This window comes from Megascapheus bottae, chromosome 1 (assembly GCF_031878675.1).
Source record: "Megascapheus bottae isolate mThoBot1 chromosome 1, mThoBot2.hap1, whole genome shotgun sequence".
NCBI lineage: Eukaryota > Metazoa > Chordata > Mammalia > Rodentia > Geomyidae > Megascapheus > Megascapheus bottae.
Genome location: NC_143509.1, coordinates 28,246,275 through 28,258,888, shown reverse-complemented (window position 1 = coordinate 28,258,888; position 12,614 = coordinate 28,246,275). Strand labels below are relative to the sequence as shown.

The 12,614-nt window shown below is 57.6% G+C and overlaps 1 protein-coding gene across 1 annotated transcript in view; it reads right to left on the bottom strand.

The window, feature by feature from the left end:
* Ptprs (protein tyrosine phosphatase receptor type S) overlaps positions 1-10,541 on the bottom strand; it is a 57,969-nt gene extending 47,428 nt beyond the window's left edge. Inside the window, exon 1 of the mRNA XM_090340465.1 lies at positions 10,527-10,541. The gene's annotated coding sequence lies outside the window, so the exon portion shown is untranslated. The remainder of the gene's footprint in view (positions 1-10,526) is intronic.
* Positions 10,542-12,614: the final 2,073 nt, after the last annotated feature.

Genomic DNA, 12,614 nt, shown 5'->3' with positions numbered 1-12,614 from the left:
CTCCGTGCTCCTTCTCAACCAGTCCCTACCCACTATTGCTCCCAGCAGCTTCCAAGTCCAGTCCCTTCCTCCTCTGCCCACAGACCTCCAGGGCTCCCACCTACCTCCCCCAGGGGCAAAGTAACATGTCCTCCCTGCAGCCCCAGGACCCTGCACAACCAACTGCCCCCCACCACCTCTCTGCCCCTTCTGGCTGCTCCTCCAACAAGTCAGGCTTCAACCAGGCTCTGTCTGGCCCCAGGGCCTTTGCGCAGGCTGCACACATATTCAGTCATGTCTTTCTCATCACCCCCTACCCTGCCACCAGGGTTCAGAACCACCCCTCCTATGCTATGTCACAAGGGCTGCATTTCCTGTCATCCAGAACCACTGGCATATTTGTCTTCTAGTCCAGATCTGTGTTCTCCAGTAAGGAAGCCCTACACATGCATGACTGATGGGTTAGTGACACTCAGCTCCCAGCCCAGGGCTGAAGGCCCAGGCTGGCTGGTGGCAGTGCCACCACAGATGCTTAAGCAACGCCATGAGACTTTGCCTCACATCTGTCATCCTAGCTACTCAGGAGGCTGGGATCTGAGGATGGAGGTTCAAAGCCAGATCAGACACTAAAGTCCTTGAGACTCTAATCTCTAATGAATCACTAGAAAATGGGAAGAGGGGCTGTGGCTCCAGGGGTAGGATGGTAGCCTTGAGCTGAAGAGCTCAGGGGCAGAGTTCAAAGCCCATGACCAATACAAAAAAGAAGAGAAAGAGGAGGAGGAGGAGAACTATCTAAAGGGGGGAGGTTGCTCCCCCTGTTAGCTTAGCTACTTAAGAGGCTGAGATCTGAGGACCACAGTTCGAAGCCAGTCCAAGCAGGAAAGTCTAGGAGACTCTTATCTCTAATAAACCACCAAAGATCCAGAAGTGGAACCCCGAGCCAGCACAGGAAGTGAAGAAAGGAAGGAGGGATCCCTTCCGGGAGGGAGAGAAGGAAGGAGGGAGGGAAGCTCCGGTGATCAGCTGCTGCAGAGCAAAGACAGGTGGAGGAGTGGTGTGCAACCCGCCGGGTGATTTTGTCAATAAAGTTTTATTGGCACACAGCCACGTCCACTGGCCTTGGCCACAGCCTCAGCTGCTCCCAGGACCAAATTCATTGGGATCTATGGAGATGGCATCGCCTGAAAAGCTGAGAGACAGCTTCCAGGGAACAACACAGGTGCCCCGAAACGTACCCACCCCCATTATCTGGCCAGGAAAATAAGTGGAGCCCGGGGCTCAGGGATGCCCCTTCCTCCTCCTGCAGTGGCCCAAACCACGGAGTGGCCGTGTCTGTGTGTCCCCCGCAGGAGATGGGGCTGACGCGGCCTGGCACCCCAGCACCCCCAGGGCAGGGCCTGCCCCAGTCATAGGACACCTCCAACACACGCCAGGCCCTGCGCACAGCCCATAAACCCACAAATGAGGAGGTTCAGGGTCAGGGTGGGGGCAAAGGCAAAGGCCTGTTGGCCTCTCCCACAGCCAGAGCTGCCAACCCCCCCTGCCCCCGGGACCCCCACGGCCGTCTCTTTTTTAGGGGGGGGAGGCGAGGGCAGGGGCAGAGGTGGGGGGGACCAGGGGCCCAGGGCTGGGAAAGACATTATGCATCCATCAGAATCTTAAACAAAAGCCCCACAGCCGCCTGTCAGCGGGGCTATGGCTTTTATGGTAATGAGCGATGAATTACCCACAATGCCCAGCCAAGCGCAAGTGGTTCTTGGCCTCAATCCTAAACTCATTTTTATATGTTCGTGTGTATATAATTTCGCTCACTCCCTCCCGCTCCTTTTTTTTTCATTAGTGGGAGCACGGAGGGGGGGGCAATGGTGTGGGGGGGTGGCGGGGGAAATGGGGCAGAAAGAACTGTGGGTGTAAAGTGGGGGGAAGCTCACAAGAGCCCCTGGTCTCCAAGGCCAGCTGGCATTGGGCCCTGAGTACAAAGCTTGCAGGGGCGGGAGGCGGGTGCCAGGCTAGAGCCAGGGGAGATGGGGAGGGGAATTCTGGAAACCACCAAATCTAGAGCTGGCAGCCCTGAGGGTGGGAAACACCAAGGGAGGAGAGGACGCTGCTCTGGAATCTCCACTGGGTGCTGCTGTGCTCGGTACTTGTGTTTGGTGCTGTGTTGAGTACCACCATTCGGGGCCCTAATTCACTGTTTTTACTGTAGATAGGGGGAGACCAAGGTGACGCTAGCGTGACTGAGGCTGTCCAGGGTGGGGACCCTAAGTCCTCTGCACCCCACTGCTTAGCCAATCAGTCCAACTGTCCTGGAAAAAAAAAAATCCTTCCCGAACCTACCATATCCTCTGCCCTGGCCCCCCAGCCCCTGCCATGGCCCCTCTGCTTCCCACCAGAGACAAAGGGCACCAGAGAGCAGAGTTCCCTCTCTCCTCTGGGGTCCTCAGGGTCTTAGCCCACGTCCTCCTTGTGGCCCCCAGGCCCACCTGCTCCCTCTCTACCCCTTCCTTGTCCCTGTGCATGACCAAGCCAATGGCTCGCCTTGTATGAGGACAGGTACATGCCAGGAGGGACGGGTGAAATTGCACACCACGGCCCCGAAGACAGCTATTACAGGGTCAGAGTACAGAACATGGGGCCCAAGATGTGTGGAAGCCAGGCACGGCGGCTCACACCTGCTGAGAATCCCAGCCGGGGTATGAAAGTCTGCGAGACTCTCATCTGCAGTTAATCTTCAGAAAACCGGAAGTGGCGCTGTGGCGCAAGGGGTAGAGTGCTAGCCTTGAGCAAAAGAGCTCAGGGACAATACCCAGGCCCACAGTTCAAGCCTCACGACTGACCAACCCCTCACCCCCACCCCAAGAAGAAAGATGTGTGGAGAATTCAGAGAGCAGAACAGTCAACCTGCATTTGTACTCATGCCAACATAGTGAGCATGATAATAATGCTACAATGCAGTGAAGGCTGGTGACACGGGGCTGGCAGGGCATCCTGGGACCCAGCACAGTGGCAGGGTGGGTCTCGGGGAGGCCTGCCCTGGGTCGGGGAGGCCCAGGGCATGCTCTGTGTCTCTAGGTCCCGGTAAATCAAGACACTTCCAGCGTCACTTGAACCTGGAGCAGAAGGCTACACCTGGGCACGGGTCCTCACGCTCGCCATCCCCTCTGTGTGCGGGGCTGAGATCTGGAGGACTGGGAGCAGCAAGTGAGCAGACACTGCCTCAACCGGTCACCCCAGCAGCTGAAACTACACATCAAGCTGAGATTGGGAGAGTCATAGCTCCTGGTCAACTGGGGGACCAAAGTCCAGTCCATGACCTCATCTTCACAGAGAACACGGGGCTTAGTGACAAACACCTCGCATCCCAGCTAGGACAGGAAGCAGGAAAAAGGGCAGATGGAGCAGAGGACTTGAGACCTTGTCTTCAATCCTTTTTTTTTTTTTTTTTCAGTCCTGGGGCTTGAACTCAGGGCCTGAGCACTGTTCTTGGGTTTTCTCAAGGCTAGAGCTCTACCCCTTGAGCCACAGCACCATTTCCAGCTTTTTCTATGTATGAGGTACCAAGGAATGGAACCGGGGTCTTTGCGCATGCTAGGCAAGCACGCTACCACTAGGCCAAACTCCCAGCCGCTTATCGTTCATCTTTATCAATGAGAAACAGCTGGAGTGGGGGTTAAGTTGTGGCTCGAGGGGTAGAGCAGTTTCCTCTGTGACCGACCGGGCTCTGGGGACCTGGTGGATCTCAGGGGCCTGGGAATCCTCGGCAAAAGCTAGGAATGAAACCTTGGCCAAAAACAATGCCTGAAGAATCACCACCACCTGGTTAAGTGTGCAAGAAGAGGGGTCTGAAGACACAGAGAAGAGGCAACCAGAGAGGCCGGGAGTCACACAGCACAGAGGAGGAAAAAGTGGGATCTGAAGCAACTGGGACCGAATGCTGGGCTTCCTGTAGCCAGGGACCTCTCTGAGACCTCGTAGGACAGGTCCCAACTGGAAGAAGGAAATTCAAGTTCACACAGGTCTTAAAATTCACAGAGAAGCTAGCTAGGCAGCAGCGGCTCATACCTGCAATCTGCGCTACTCAGGAGGCTAAGACCAGAAGATTCTGGTTCAAAGCCAACCAGGGCAGGAAAGTCCATTAGACTCTTATCTCCAATTAACCATCAGAAAACCAGAAGTGGCGCTGTGGCTCAAGTGGTAGAGCGCTAGTGCTTAAAGACAGCACCCAGGCCCTGAGTTCAAGTCCCACCACTGACAAAAAAAATCTCCAGGAGCTGGGAGCCTGGCCTAGTGGTAGAGTGCTTGCCTAGCATGCACGAAGCCCTGGTTCCGTTCCCCAGCACCACATATACAGAAAAAGCCAGAAGTGGTGCTGTGGCTCAGGTGGTAGAGCCCAAGGACAGTGCCCAGGCCCTGAGTTCAAGAAAATCAGAGATGGGACTGGGAATGTGGCCAAGTGGTAGAGTACTTGCCTAACATGCACAAAGCCCTGGGCTCAATTCCTTGGTACCACATACATGGAAAAAGCTGGAGTGGCACTGTGGCTCACGTGGTAGGCTAGCCTTGAGAAAAAGTTCAGGGACAGTGACTAGGCCTGGGTTCAAGCCCCAAGACAAGTATAATAATAATAATAATAATAATAATAATAATAATAATAAATTCAGAGAGCAGGGCTGCAGCTCTGCCCTGCCTCCACCCCTGACCCGATATTCCTGTGAATAAGGAAGACAGAAAGTAGGAAACACACAGCCAATAGCACCTAGCCAACAGCACTGGTACAGCCAACCACTGGCACTGTGGGATGCTGGGTAGGTGACTTAAGTTCTCTGGCTGTCAGTTTCTGGTCTATAAAAGAAAACATAGAGGGTCGGGAATATGGCGTAGGGGTAGAGTGCTTGCCTAGCATGCACGAAGCCCCGGGTTCGATTCCTCCATACCACACACACAGGAAAAGCCAGAGATGGTGCTGTGCCTCAAGTGGCAGAGCCCTCGCCTTGCAAAAGGTGTCCATGGAGCTGGCGGTGGCTCACACCTGTCACCCTAGCTACTTAGGAGGTTGAGATCTGAGGACCGAGGTTCAAAGCCAGTCTGGGCACTAAGGACCATGAGACTTTTATCTCCAATTAATCACCAGGAAATGGAAGTGGCGCGGTGGCTCAAGAGGAAGGGCGATAGCCTTGAGCGATGTGCCCAGGGACAGCACCCAGGCCCAGAGTTCAAGTCCCCCAATATACCAAAAAAAAGAAAGCTGTTAAAAGACAGTGCCCCTGCAGGACCTTTGCACAGGCCGGGCCTTTCCCCGGAGACTCAGCTTCTGGTGTCCAACCACAGCCCAGCTGCAGGGCCCACATCTCCTTCCTCCCCTGCTTATCCCCCAGCCCCCCTCCCCCACACACGCTCTGTCCTGGCCAGTGGCCGCTATACCTCCCGGATGTCCCGGAGCTTCAGCCTGGAGCCATAGGGACAGCTGGGCCCGCCCCCAGGCTGGTGCCGGAAGTGCCTGTACCCACGCACGGGGCCAGGCACCTGCTGGGGCAGCCACAGGAAGCCAGGGCCTGCTCTCTGGGCCTCATCAGCTGCCACCTGTGTATCCTCAAACCTAGTTCTGCAGGGAGGCCCCACACGTGGCCACGCCCACCTCCCTGAAGGGGAAACTGAGGCCCACCAGGCACTGGGATCTGGGGGTGAAGCAGGCCCCCGCCAAGCAGCCTGACTTCAGACCCCACAACCCACGCCGGCACCCTCAGCTGGCCGCCCTTCCCGCGCTGAGCACCGCGAGCTCGGCGTCAGGTTCAAAGCCAGCCCCATCACGGCGTGGGCGCCAGTGCCAGCGCAGAACGCGGGCCCTGCTATTTTCACAGGGATATTTCTGGACGCCGAGGTGAGAACGAGGGAGGCGGAGGACACCACCGGCCAGTGGGGACCCCCCAGCCCCTCCCAGCTCACTCCTCACCCCAGGAAACCCTTGCACAGAGCCCTACTCTGCCTGGGCTGCCGTGGAGAGGGTGCAGCGGGACCTGCGCAAAACACAGCTGGTGGAAGGCTGGCCAGGGCGGCGCCTTGCGTCCAAGCCAAGCAGGAGAGGGGAGGGCAGAGACCTGAACAAGCGCTGCTCATATCCGCAGCGGCAGATCACACTTACAGCACGTGCCAAGGCCCAGGGGCAGGGAGGGAGCGGGCTTTGCCGCTGAGGGAGGTGGGAGTCCTGGGGGGCTGTGGACAGAGGAGGGAGGAGGGGGGACTCTGCGCCCATGAGTGCCCTCTGGTGGTGGCAGGGATGACGGACGGGGCAAAGCAAAGGACCAGCTGAGCTGACAGGACCCGCAGTATGGAGAAGAGACAAGGCCATTGTCCCCACTCATAGCTGGCAGCACACAGTAGGTGGTCATTAAGTACTTGCTAGTGTTGTCTTTAAGACTTGGTCTCAGCTGGGTACTGGTGGCTCACGTCTGTAATCCTAGCTACTCAGGAGTCTGAGATCTGAGGATCTCAGTTCAAAGCCAGCCCGGGCAGGGAAGCCTGTAAGACTCTGCTCTCCAATGAATCACCAGAAAACTGGAAATGGCGCTGTGGCTCAAAGTTGAGCAAGAAAGAGCACCCGGGCCCCACAACCAACCAAAGGAAAAAAACCCTGCTCCCCGCTGAGCAAACCGTGGGGATACCTGAGGGGGGACTCACGTGGGGGCCAGGAGTACCCCGTGTGAAGGAGGCGGGGACAAAGGGGGTTGGGCTCCCTCACCCTTCTCTGCCAGGATGGCAGAGACACAAAGACAGGGATGGCCCAATCCTGGCTCAGTCACACTTGCTATGCGACCCTGGGCCATTGGCACGACTTCTCTGGGCTTCAAGGGGGCAGTGATGAGTCCCATCCTCAGGCAAAGTTTGGGAGTCAAGCTCTGGGGTGTGGAGGGAAGGACAGCCACATTCCCAATCCATAGGAGATGAGTCATTTCTCTCCTCACATAAGGGAAACCCACCATCACCAGGGTGGGAGGGGGACTTTTCAGGACTTGTTCTGCCCACCCCATAATCATCAAGATCCAGGCTCCCTCAATCTCTTTAATTCTCCAGTCTCCCTGACACCTGTCTCATAGCCCAAAACGGCTGCCTGAGCACCTGCCATCACCTCCTCCGGATTGAAGATGAGACTAGAAAAGAGCACATGACACCTCCCTTGAAAGGCAGTTCCAGGAAATCCTCCATATGTATCCTAGAATGAATCAGATGGCACAAAAGGGACACGGGGAAACCTGTCCCCGGCCCGCCCACAGGTGACCTGCCTTCAAACCGTGTGGGCATCTCAATGATCCCAACATCAGACAGCCTGGATGGGGCCTCCAGGCCCCAGGCCCTGGGGCTAAGGAGCCCAGACATGGCCCCCTCTGCTTGGAGAGAACTGGTGAACACAACCCAATCCATCTCCTGCTTAGTAAACAACCGCCAGAGAAAATAAATAGTTTTTAATAGGCTCATTAATTGAATTCAGGAAGAAATCGTCCACTCCGCAGGCCATTGAAGCAGGGGGGGGCTGCAGGCTCCCCGGAGGCCAGGGTCTCCCCCAGCTACTCCAGCCATGCCTGTCACCAGATTCCCCGGCCAGGGCCACCAACAAGGATCCTCTGCTTTACTGCTGACATCACCAGACTCCTACTCAGGACCAAGTTTTCTGTTTCTGTTTGCTTTTCTGAGGTGGTTGTATTGAGGAGTTCCGGCCAGGCAGCCAGGCTGCCTGCCTTGGCCTCTGGCAGGAGGGCCCCAGGGCACCTGGTTTGCTGGCTAAGATGGGGTCCGAGGAGCCACTGTCCCTGGCTGGCCCCGAACTTTGATCCCCCTTCTCTTCCCCTCCTAGCACGAGGCTGGGGTAGACAAGGGGGCGGATGTGAGGGCAGCAGAGCGCCTGGGGCCAGGCCGGGAACCCACCCTCTGCCACTGCTTTTGTTTTGCCGGTCTTGGGACTTGAACTCAGGGCCCAGTGCTGTCCCTGAGCTTTTCCTCTCAAGGCTGATGCTCTACCACTGGAGCCACAGCGCCCCTTCCGATTTTCAGAGTAGTTCAATTGAGATGGAGTCCTATGGACTTTCCTGCCCTGGCTGGTTTCGAACCATGATCCTCAGATCTCAGCCTCCTGAGGAGCTGGATGACGCGTGAGCCACACCAGCGCCCGGCCAGCGCTTGTTTTAAGTAGAACATGTCTCTGTCTAGACTCTGCATTCCCTTCACTAAGGGGCAGGTGTCCTGCTGGAGTCCCTCAGGGCTGGAGGGTCCCCACTTCCCACCATAAGGGGTACAGGGACTGACAGTGACAGTCTGGCTGTGTCTCCTGCCTCAATTTCCCCTTGGGGGCTGGCTTGGATTCTCCTAGCCCAGTCGGCCTCTCTGAGCCCAGGCACACTGCCGAAACAAGGGACATTTCCTGAGTGCCAAGGTCTCTGCTGCCATTGGCAGCTGTCCTGTCTCCCGTTACCTCCAGTCACCATCCTCAGCCCCTGCCCCTCTTCTCTCCAGTGCCAGCTTTCCTGTCCCCTCGCTGGCTGGAGTGGCCCTGGAGACTTGGCTAAAATGCTGCCCCTCCACATAGATATGCCCGTGCCCTCCGTGCACTGCCCGCCCTCGCTGCCCTCTGAGAGGTCTGGGATGCAAAGCCTGGCGCGTGGGGGTTCTGGGTCTACCCAGAGGTGGCTTTTTATTCACTTTGAGTTTGAAAAGAAAGGAGGGAGGGAGGAAGAAAAGCAGGATGGGGGGGAGGAGCGAGGGAGGGGGGAGGGCAGACACGTCCGCACTGCGGCCTGTCTACCCAGCGGAGCGCAGCATCTATCCTGGCCAGATCTCCGCCATGGGGGCCACAAGCCCAAGGGACCCATTTCACAGATGAGAAACTGAGTCACACAGCGGCCATCTCTGTACCCTAAAGCCAGAAACAGGGCTAGGACTGGAATCCAGAACACGGCCCTCAGCGTCCCCAGAGGCCAGTGTGCCACCAGAACCGAGCGAAAGAATGGAGGGAGGGAGGGAGGGAAGCTCGGGTAAATGAATGAATAAATGAAGGAACCGGGCAAGGCTCCCCACCTCTCCTCATCCCATCAGGGTCTCTGGAAGGCGGGAGTCCTCCTGGGGTCTCCGTGATACCCCCATGGCAGCCACCTGCCCCCCCAGCCCTTGCAGGGGGCCCCCCATGGCTCAGCTTCTGCGGAAGTGGGGCGGCCTTGATTAGACAGGCCGCAGCGGCGGGGAAGGCGCGCCCCAGTTTCCAAGCTGACTCATCCCGGGCCCGGTGCTAGACCCTGCAGAGGGGTTGGGGTGGAGTGGGGACCCCACCTGCAAGCCCTGCCACAGAACAGAGGGTCTCCTGGGGGGCTTCAAAGCAAAACAGCCATAAAAAGAAAAAAAAAGGTACCACCCCACATTTCATAGGTTACTCTGCAGGTGCACTCATTTAGTCCCCCCACAACTCCTCAAAAGGAGCGCCACTGCAGGTAAAAAACAGGAGCCCGAGAGCCTGCCAACGGGCCCTGAGCCACAGGAAGAACGGTGGGTGGGGACCCCCCCACCCCGGGTGGGGGACTCTGCTGGCTGTGTGAGCCCAGGTGGGTGCACATCCCTCTCTGGGCCTCTGCTTTACTCTCCCCAATACAGCCGCAGAGTCCAGCACAGGGCCAGAGGAAGGCGGGCGGGGACCCAGCCAACAGGGAAAGCTTGGCAGAGGGGTGCCTGGCACTGGGTGGCGGAGGAGCAATGACCCCTTCCCCGACAGCCCCTCATTTCCTAATCGTGGGGATGATCAGAGACGTTACATTGTACACACACAGCGTGTCACCTCCCCCGCCTCAGAAGCCCTGAGTTTCCACCGGTGCCCAATTACTCACGAGACCACCCAGACGCAGGGCATCTGCCAGGCTGCTCCCTCCCAGGGTCCCCCAACCCAGAAATCCTAGGGAAGCTGCCGTCCGTGAGATGGGGGACCTGAGAGCCCCCTCCTTGCTGCACGCTTACAGGAACAGAGAGGCCAGGCCACGGACCCAAAGAGGTGGCTGAGGTGAAGGGGGTCGCACAGGCTACCCCCTCTTTTATTTGTTTTGCTTCATTTTATTTGTGTTTGCAAGAAGCACAAAGGTGCGGTCGTGGGGAGGGAAGCAGAGCATCCGGAAAAAAGTAAAATTGGGATTTCTTCCCCCCCCCCAACCCCAAATCAGGGCAGACGGGAGCCTCCTGCTTTTTCTACAAAGAGCTAACAACAAAGATTATATATAAATGAATTGAAAATAAAACTTAAAAGTAGCAGGGGCCACGCAGGTCCCAGGAAGAGATGGAACCCCTTGACTCGAGCTCTTTCAAACACCCAACATGGGGGGATCCCTGGAACCTGGGCAGAATGGGAGGGGATGCCACACTCAGACCAGAGAATATCACCAACCACGTGCCCCCCCCACCACTTCCCCCCCCTCTGCCACCAATGCCAGCCTGCCTGGTGGGAGGGGGGGACAAGCATGAAGGAGGAGGGAGAAAGAGAGACAAAAATATACAATGTGAAAACCAAGGCCGCCGTGACTCACCCTTATCTGCTCGGTAATTTTCGGCTGTGCAGAAGTGTAAAGCCAATTGATTTTTCATATTTCCCACGCACCCCCCCATCTCTGGGGTATCAGCCAGAGCCGCGACAGAGCAGCAGCTCCGGCCCTGTTTTTGTTTTTGTTTTGTTTTTCATTTGGTGCTGAGATGGAACTGGCCCCTCCTCGCCTCACCCCACCCCACCCCAGCCTGGCAAGTGTTGACCAAGAGGCTGCAACCAGCCTCATCCTTTCTTCTTTCTTTCTTGTCTGTGCCAGTCCTGGAGCTTGAACATTGTCCCTGAGCTTCTTTGGCTCCTGACTGGTGTTCTACCACTTGAGCCACCACTCTGCTTCCGCCTTTTCTGGTGGTTCACTGGAGCTGCATCTCAGGAACTCTCCTGCCTAGGCTGGCTTCAAACTGAGATGCTCAGATTTCCACCTCTGAAGTAGCCAGAATTACAGGCAGGAGATGCAGCGCCCAGCATCTCCTCCTTCCTGCCTCAGCTTCCTCTCTCCGCTCCAGCCCACTGTCCCCCTAAGTCAGAATGTCAAGTATCCCCCTTGGTAACAGCACCCCAAGACCCCCTGCCTCCAGCATCAGAGTCCCTGCTTCAGAGGCAGGAAGAGTTACAGGGCACGGGTCCCAGGTCCAGGCTCCCCCGGGGTGCCTTTGTTTTATTCCAAATCCTCTGACCCCCTCTTCTCCCAGGGTCCCCTCTTCTCTGCAGCGGAGGGAAGCCAGTGCACTTGGGTACTCTGCAAATCCTCTAGCTAGGGCTTCAGGATGGAAGGAAGGACAGAAGGACTTAAGGTTGACCAGACTCTGCTTGGAGTGGGAAAGGGGGAGCCCAGAGCAGGCTCAGGGAAGCCACAGCCCACCCCACTGGTTACCTGGGGAGGGGGGAAACCCGGGGCTGAGCCCCGCAGCTTGTCGGACTCCACAAAGGCGGCTGTGGGGTGGGGGAAGGTGGAGAGCACTTTAGCGGTGTGGATTTATCCCCCAAACCCGCCAGGTTTATAAATATCCACCTTTATTTTTAGGGTTTCCTCTGGCTCGCCCCCGTCCTGAACTCTCTTGACGCCCCCCTCTTTCTCCCTAAGCAGGCAGCGGCGGCAGCTCCAGGAGTCACAGAGGTGAATGGCGGGCCACACAGCGGGCGGGCCACACACGGCGAGTGCCACCAAGCCATGGCCCACCCAGTCCCCATCCCCCCCTGCAACCACCTGGCAGTCAGCAGAGCCACAGGTCACCAGGTTCCCGGGAAGTGGGGTTGCTGCTGTCAGACGCTTGTGAACCCCCCCCCAGGACAGGTGGGGGAAACCAAGTCACCAATCAACATGAGGAACACCCCCTGTGGGTTCTGGGAACCCAGAGGAACCAGGGGGCAGAGGCAGTTCTAGACCCTTCCATGATGGGCCACAAATTCCTTTATCCACAGAGCATCTCCATGCCTCACAGTGGCCCCGAGTTGGGGGGAGAGCTCTGTGTCTCCAAGGAGGAATGCAAGAGGATGCCCCAAACCCTAGGAAGCCCAGGGCTATCGTAAAATCACCCCGTGACTGCAAGAGGGGGGAATTCAGCTCTGGGTAGGTTTCCTGTCTAGAGTCCCTCTTCCAGCCCAGCTCTGGCTGTGTCTACAGCACCCCAAAACACCCATCTCCTGCAGAGCATGAGGTGGGAGCTGTCCCAGCTCAGCCTCTCAGCCCCTGGGGGGGGCCGGATGTCACTGTGTCCCCAGGGGCCACAGCTGTATGAATAGAAAGAGTCGAGCGGATGAGCTCACCAGGCAGGACGGGTCTCCCACGACGTCCTGTGCCCTGAGCCCAATTATGCCAAGTCTCAGGGCAATCGGGGATGGTGGGGGCCCCCCAGGGACTGGGGAGGGCTGGCCCCATGGCAGAATCGCACCGTCATGGTGAGGGTGCACCCCCCCACCTGCCCCAGGGGATGGGGCAGGAGGAAGGGCCCTGTGGGGGAAGAGGCAGCATGGATGGGAGAAAGGCAGGAAGTGATGGCCCACAAAAGGCATTGTTGGGGGACACGGGAGGGAGGGGGGTGGTGAGACCGCCAGAGCCCCAGACTCAAGCTGA